Raw genomic sequence first — 8,577 nt, 5'->3', positions numbered from 1 at the left:
GTAATATTACAAGTTTATTCTTACGACGACAAATAATAAAAAAAAATTATATATATCAAAACGATACAACACAATACCTCATGAAAGGATACATAACAGGAATTGTTGGACAAGAACGATCAATTTCATAACTATCCTTAGTGGAACCATTCAGTATTTCAGGTAATTAGCATTGAAATTCACTATCTAATTCAGTCTAGAAATTACTTAATTACCACACATAAAAAGCACATGAAGCTTGATCTACACAAATTAAACCCCTTGCAATACATACACATACGGGAAGATACAACGAATACAGATATAAGGGACCACTTACCGTCATACTAATAAACATTAACTAGGAGCATACCTAACAACGAAAACAGCAAATTATAAAGACTCCAACCAAACACATGACTAATCAAACTAGTAGCTCCACTAGCAAAGCTTCCTCCGACAGTATTCGTGGTCAAGACTAGGACAGTCCAATCATCCTCAGTGCCAATTCCAGCTCCACTGTACTTAGAATTGTTGAGGAACCTCACATGCTGGGACTGAGTATAGTTGGTCAGCACGAGGGTCGCGACACGATCGTGGACACAAACCGGGAGGATAATGCCGTCCGTTGTCGTGTTAATGTCTATGTCGCACTTGTCCAAGAGTTTAGGGTACTGTGTGAATTGAGGTGCTGGACTTGGGGTAATGCCACCCCTGGGGCATGGTTGGTTTTGCATCTCGTCCGCTATTTCGTCGGCTAGGCAATCTGCTTTGTCGTGCTTTGTTAGGGCTGGTAAGTTGTGGGATTGTCGGTAACTGTTGATCCCCGAAAGTACATGGCCTTCATCTGCGTATCAACACAAATTGGAAACAAATTAATTATATCTCTAAACGAAGACAAATATAGATCCAGAATGTTTAATTTGTGATCCTATTATTATTTCAATTTAGATGAGTTAGTTTGACTCGGCGTGTAGTTTAAGAAAAAAAAAAAATTTAAAACTTGTAGCCTTAAAAGCATAAGGGGTAAAAGTTTTGTGGGACCATGACATTTGTGTGGTTATAAAAGCTTCTCATTAAGGGAGTTTAAAGTTGAATTATTTCCAAATTTAGAAATATTTCATTTATTTTGGAACAGACTACCTCATTTAATTTGAAATGGAGGGAGTACCTATTATATATGTATATACCCGTCTCTATATATAATTATATATAGACACATATTCATTTTTAAAATTTTGCATATACGTTTACATAGTTCGAGCGTTCCTCCAGTATCTTGGCGTTGAAATGTTGAATCAGTATTATGTGTATAATAAGAACATAATGAAGGACCAAACGCTAATTAAAGAAGATCTTTTGCTAATATTCACATTACTTAAGAGTAGACATCCATAATATGTGATCATTTTCTGCGTTATTTGACAAGCAACACAATATAGGCACTCCAAATTGTCTACCGTAACTATGTCCATTGCCCATTTACTGCGAACTAAAGAATTAATCAGCCTTTTACAAAAAGCATCTTATTAGTTCAGTTTTTATACATAGTTATATTGTGTAAAACACTATCACCATAGTTATATTCTGTAAAACACTATCACATCGTAATCAAAATAAAAGTGAAATTAGTAATAAAAAAATTAAGACAAGTCAAATTTCATTTCACTGTTAGTGCACATAAATTAAATACAAAGCTTAATACGAAGAGTTAAGAGCCTTAATGAGATTCAAAAAAATGTAAAGAAAGAGAGAGGGAGAGAGTGTGCACCATCGCAGTTCACGGGAGCCCAGATAAGAAGAGGAGCAAACAGAAACAAAAAAGCAGCAGGAGGAACCCTAAGTGACGCCATTGTTTCTGATCAGATATCACTTGATCAATTTAATTATTCTTTTTTTTAAAAGTGGAATATAAGACTACCAGATTTAATTTCTGCTTGAGAATAGAAGAAACAATCGAGAAAACAAGCTATAAAGTAGAGTGGGGAGAGATGCAAATATAAGGTTAGTTCTCTGAAGCCAAAGTCTTATCGTCAAAGCAAAGGGAAAGTGTTAAGTTTGAGCGCCGTATCGAAATTTGCATGGGGAAATTACACGTGGCGGACATGCAAAGCAGCTGACGAAGAAAGTAACCTCTTACAGCTTCTCTAAACATACGTCTTAGTGGCACCTGTTAACTCGAGAAGTATTATATATCATCTCTACATTCACCTATATGTCTTTATCTCTTGAGATTTGAATACTTCTCTTTTATTTTATCAAAAAGGACAAGATCTATGACTTTTGAGGTCATATATTCAGAGTTTTGGTTTTCATGTTATACAATCTTATACCAAAAAGAAAAAGAGCAGAAAAAAAGGTGTGACTAATCGGAATTTGTTACTTCAAATTAATTGCTATTGAAATGTGAAACGTCATTAATTCTCATGTTTTGAAGGCTGATAACAGAAATAAATGTTCAGTCCTCGCTCCAAATGGTGAGTTGAAGACAAACCTACTCGATCGGTTCTAAATCCCGATTTGGATTTCTGTCACGTACACTGACCAATTGGATGTAAAAAGATTCAGATACACGAATATTGTTTGGAAGAAATTAATCTTCAACATCTGTTGACTGTTGTATAGGAGAGTATGTGTTTTGAAAACACTAAACTAAACGCAACTGAAGCAGCTAGATATATATATGCCATACTATATATGATGATCCTCAAGAAGGAAAACGATAATACTTCGCCTAGAATCCAAGACTTGAAAGCAGCAAACGAGGAGGAAATAGTGATTCTTCAAGCAACAATCGCACAAACAAAGGATCATGTATTACTCCGTCAAACGTTAGCCATGGTCAAATAGTATTCTAGTAAAATGCTTAGTTTCTATTCACTAATTATTTATGTCAAGACTTTGTGAGTCAGTGATAAGTATTCTAGCATGCAATCTAGAGTTCTTCCCATTTAACACTTAACCATTATATTGCACCTTTCTTTGATGTGCACGTTAATTTTAATTTTTTTGTCATTCAATCTCTTTATTAATCCTTATTTTCTAATTAAGATGATCGCCTACGTTAATCCTTCTTTTCAGACAAATGAATGGAGTATTATTTTACCATAAGGATGACATTTCATTAATTAATTCTACAAGACTACTTCTAATTAATGAATATCCCCGCAATTCGCAAATGCTTATCATGCTCGCAGCTAAAAAAGTTCAAAAGTAATCAAGAAAAACGTTAATGCAGATTGCTCTTTATTTTTTTCTTTCTTAATTACTTCTAACAACGATAACAAACATGTACAAGAAGTCAACAATAATCGAAGAACAATTATCCAACTGTTATGAATATATTATATTATGGATGTTTATTTAGTACTTCGTTGTAAATAAGCTTCCTGAAGAAATTTATCCATATGAGACTCCGCCGTAAATATGCTTATCTATTTAGTACTCTATTGGAAATAAGCCTCCTGAAGAAGCTTATCCTTTCGGTACTCCGTTATGGATAAATATTACCCATAATAGAAGATTATCTATATCTGGCACAACAACTTAGAGTAGCAGCTTACACAACAGTTTACAAGCAACTTACACAGCAACTTGCAGCAGCAGTTTACAAGCAGCTTACACAGCAATTTGCAGTAGCAGCTTACACAACAGCTTCCTTTCTTCTATAAATAGAGGAGAATTCAGTTCATTATGTACATAAGTTTGAAATTTGAATAATATATCAGTTTCTCTCTATACTTGTCTTTACTTTACTGTCTTTATTTTATAATACGTTATCAGCACGAGACTCTGCCATCTCGAGAAACTTTGAAGTATTAGAGGTACGAACTTTCTTTTTTTAAATAATGTCAAATATTTCTAAACTTGAGTTTGTAGCCCTGGATATATCGGGCAAAAACTACATGTCTTGGGTGCTTGATGCCGAAATTCATCTTGATGCGATGGGTCTGGCAGACACCAACAAAGATAAAAATCAGGCATCAAACCAAGACTGTGCCAAAGCAATGATATTCCTACGCCATCACCTTGATGAGGGCCTGAAAATGGAATATCTTACTGTTAACGATCCAGTCATACTGTGGAATAATTTGAAAGATAGATATGACCACCTAAAGATGGTCGTTCTTCCACAGGCATATTATGATTGGACTTATCTAAGGCTACAAGATTTTAAATCTATCAGTGAGTATAATTCTGCTATGTTCAGTATTATTTCCCAATTGAAACTATGTGGTGACAATATTACTGATCATGATATGTTAGAGAAAACTTTTATCACTTTTCATGCCTCGAATATGCTCCTGCAGCAGCAATATCGAGATATGGGATTCAAAAAGTATTCTGAACTTATCTCATATCTTCTTGTAGCCGAGCAATATAATGGGATATTAATGAAAAATCATGAAAGCCGACCTACTGGTTCTTGTCCATTCCCTAAAGTGAATGAGACGAACTTCTACCAAGCTAAGCGTGGAAGAGGACGTGGCCCCACTCGTGGTCATGGCCGTGGTCGGGAAGGAAACTCTAATCGTGATAATAACAATGCACCAAAGAACCCTCCTCACCACCAGCAGTGGAAAAGGAAGGAACAAAAGCATGAAGCGGTGCAAGCAGCAAAGCCAGAAAATACATGCTATAGATGTGGAGGAAAAGGGCACTGGTCACGTACATGTCGTACGCCAAAGCACCTGGTTGAGCTGTATCAAGCCTCCCTGAAGAAGACAGAGAAAAATGCTGAAGCAAATTTTATTTCTGAAGATAATTTAGACTTCATGCATTTGGATGTAGCTGATTATTTTGCACTCCCAGAAGGAGAAACAAGTCATGTGATCGGTAGTGAATCTGTAGAAATATAAATATTTTAATTTTTGTTGTTTGTAGTAGATAGTATGGTTATGTAATTGTTGTACATAAATAAAAGTTATGCTTTGAAAATAATATTTACTATCATATTTATTTTGTTTATGTCATTTTGAAGAATATGGATAATCCTCAAATTATGTTTGGATCAAAGACCAATCATGAAGATATTTGTGTAATTGATAGTGGAACAACTCATGCCATATTCAAAGATCAGAAATACTTTTCTTATTTGCATAAGGAAAAAGCAAATGTTTCTACAATTTCTGGTAATATAAGTTTGATTGAAGGCTCCGGAAGAGCTACTGTATTTCTGTCTAAGGGAATAAAACTTATAATAGACAATGCATTATTCTCCTTCAAGTCCTGAAAAAACTTGTTGAGTTTTATAGATATCTGCCGAAATGGATATCATGTTGAGACAATAGATGAAATGAACGTGGAATATCTTTGTATTACAAAGAATATTTCTGGCCAGAAATGCATTATAGAAAAGTTACCAACTTTATCTTCTGGCTTATACTATTCAAAGATTAGTACAGTTGAAGCACACTCTATCGTAAGCCGGAAGTTTACTGATTGAAATACTTTTGTGCTTTGGCTTGGCCGTTTGGGCCATCCTGGATCAATAATGATGAGACGAATTACTGAAAATTCGAGTGGGCATCCATTAAAGAACCTTAAGATTCTTACAAATGATGAATTTTCTTGTGATGCTTGTTATCAAGGCAAAATGATCACTAGACCATCACCAATGAAGGTTGGCATTGAGTCCCCTGCCTTTTTAAAACGTATACATGGGGATATATGTGGACCTATTCACCCACCAAGTGTGTTGTTTAGATATTTTATGGTCCTAATAGATGCATCTTCAAGATGGTCTCATGTGTGCCTACTATTATCTCGCAACCTGGCGTTTGCAAAGTTATTAGCCCAAATAATTCGATTAAGGGCACAGTTCCCAGATTATCCTATAAAGGCTATTCGCCTTAATAATGCTGGAGAATTCTCATCTTAAGCTTTTGATAATTACTGTATATCAGTTGGGATAAAAGTTGAACATCCTGTAGCTTATGTTCATACTCAAAATGGCCTTGCAGAATCATTTATTAAACGACTACAATTGATAGCAAGACCACTACTTATGAAAATAAAATTGCCCATTATTGCTTGGGGCCGTGCTATCTTGCACGCAGCATCACTTATCAGTCTCAGACCGACACATTATAATAAATATTCTCCGTCAAAATTAGTTTTTGGTCATGAATCAAATATTACCCATCTACAAATTTTTGGATGTGCTAGTAGCACCACCACAACGTAATAAGATAGGACCCCAAAGAAGGTTAGGAATGTATATTGGGTTTGAATCACCCTCTATTATTCTCTACCTTGAACCATTGACGGGAAATTTATTTACTGCTCGATTTGTAGATTGTCGATTTGATGAAACAAAATTTTCACAATTAGGGGAAAGAAAAAGGAAATCAAAAGAGAAATTGTATGAAAAGTTTCATCATTATCTCACTTTGATCCACGTACCCCTATATGTAATCAGAAGGTCCAGAAGATCATCCATTTACAGAATATAGCAAATCAAATGCCAGACGCATTTACTGATTTGAAAAGGATAACTAAGTCGCATATCCCTGCAGAGAATGTGCCTATCCGAATTGATGTCCTAGCAGGACCATCTACTAGCATGAGAGCTAGTGAACCTAAAGCACGCCTGAAGCGTGGTAGACCTTTGGGTTCTAAGGATCGAAATCCTAGAAAAAGAAAATTGACAAATGATCAAAATAATATTATGAAGGGATCTCCTGAAGAGACCCAAGATCTGATTAGTTCTGAGATTCCTGAAGAAATCAATGAACCCGAGATTCAAATGAGTGAGGAACTTTAAATAAGTTCTATTGGTGATGGGATTAATTTAAATCGATCTGAAATAGTGGTGGATAATATTTTTGCATATAATGTTGCACTTAACATTATGCAAGATAGTGAGAATCTTGAACCCCAATCGGTCGAAGAATATCGACAAAGATCTGATTGGCCAAAATGGCCAAAATGGCAAGAGTCAATTCAATCGGAATTGAAGTCACTTGCTAAAAGAGAGGTCTTTGGACCAGTAGTCCAAACACCTGCTGTATAAAGCCAGTTGGTCATAAATGGGTTTTTGTGCGAAAAAAGAATGATAAAAATGAAGTTGAAAGATACAAGGCTCGCCTTGTTGCACAAGGATTCTAACAACGACCTGAAGTCGATTATGAAGAAACGTATTCACAAGTTGTGGATGCCATAACATTTCGATATCTCATCAGTTTAGCCTTACGTGAAAGGCTTGAAATACATCTAATGAATGTGGTTACAGCTTATCTGTACAGGTCACTTGATAATGAGATTTACATGAAAATCCCTGAAGGATTTAAAATGCCTGAAGCATATTCAAAATCTCGGGAAACGTACTCAATCAGATTACAAAGATCTTTGTAAGGTTTAAAACAATCTGGGCGCATGTGGTATAATCGCCTCAGTGAATATTTGCTGAAAGAGGGTTACATAAATGATGTTATTTGTCCATATATTTTTATAAAGAAAATGGCTTCAGAATTTGTTATACTTGCTGTTTATGTTGATGACATAAATCTTATTGGAACTCTAGAAGAGCTCCAAAAGGCAATTGAATATCTTAAAAAAAAATTTGAGATGAAAGATCTTGGAAAGATAAAACTTTGTCTTGGTCTGCAAATTGAACATTTAGCAGACGGGATCTTTATCCATCAATCTGCCTATACAGAAAGGGTATTAAAACGCTTTTACATGGACAAAGCGCACCCATTGAGTACACCAATGGTTGTTCGATCACTTGAAGTGAAAAAAGATTTGTTCCGACCTCCAGAAGAGGATGAGGAACTCCTTGGTCCCGAAGTACCCTATCTCAGTGTAATTGGTGCACTAATGTATCTTGCTAATGCTACAATGCCTGACATAGCATTTTCTGTTAATTTACTTGCAAGATATAGTTCTTCTCCTATACGGAGACATTGGAACGGGATTAATCATATATTGCGATATTTAAAGGGAACTCTTGATATGGATTTGTTTTATGCTAACAAAGATAGTGCAGATCTTGTTGGTTATGCAGATGCAGGTTATTTATCTGATCCCCATAAAGCTAGATCTCAAACCGGGTACGTGTTTACATGTGGATGTACTATCATATCATGGCGCTCCACAAAGCAATCTATTGTTGTTACTTCTTCAAATCATGCTGAAATAATAGCTATTCATGAAGCAAGTATGGAATGTGTATGGTTGAGATCAATAATTCATTTTATTCGAGAAAAATGTGGTTTGGAATGTGAGAAAAGACCCACAATTTTATACCAAGACAATGCTGCATGTATAGCGCAATTGAAGGGAGAATTTATAAAGGAAGATAGAACAAAGCACATTTCACCAAAATTGTTCTACACACACGATCTTCAGAAAAATAGTGACATTGATGTGTAACAAATCCGTTCAAGTGACAATCCGGCAGATTTATTCACCAAATCTTTACCAACTTCAACTTTTGAGAAGATGTTATACAAGATTGGAATGCAGAGATTTAAATATTTGAAACAAGGTTTTCATCTGGAGGAGTAAAATAAGCGATGTACTCTTTTTTCTTTATTAAGGTTTTTTCCCACAGGATTTTCCTTATAAGGTTTTTAATGAGGCACCTAGCAATGC

General features: G+C 35.3%; 1 long non-coding RNA gene across 1 annotated transcript; it reads right to left on the bottom strand.

The window, feature by feature from the left end:
* Positions 1-244: 244 nt before the first annotated feature.
* LOC107829824 (uncharacterized) lies at positions 245-1,911 on the bottom strand. The gene is made up of 2 exons (XR_012702923.1): positions 1,751-1,911; positions 245-826 (listed from the first exon to the last, which is right to left on the bottom strand). It is a non-coding gene; the product is annotated as an uncharacterized LOC107829824 (long non-coding RNA).
* Between the last annotated feature and the right edge of the window lie 6,666 nt (positions 1,912-8,577).

The sequence above is a fragment of the Nicotiana tabacum genome, chromosome 19 (assembly GCF_000715075.1).
Source record: "Nicotiana tabacum cultivar K326 chromosome 19, ASM71507v2, whole genome shotgun sequence".
NCBI lineage: Eukaryota > Viridiplantae > Streptophyta > Magnoliopsida > Solanales > Solanaceae > Nicotiana > Nicotiana tabacum.
This window is presented reverse-complemented; position numbering and strand designations above follow the sequence as displayed.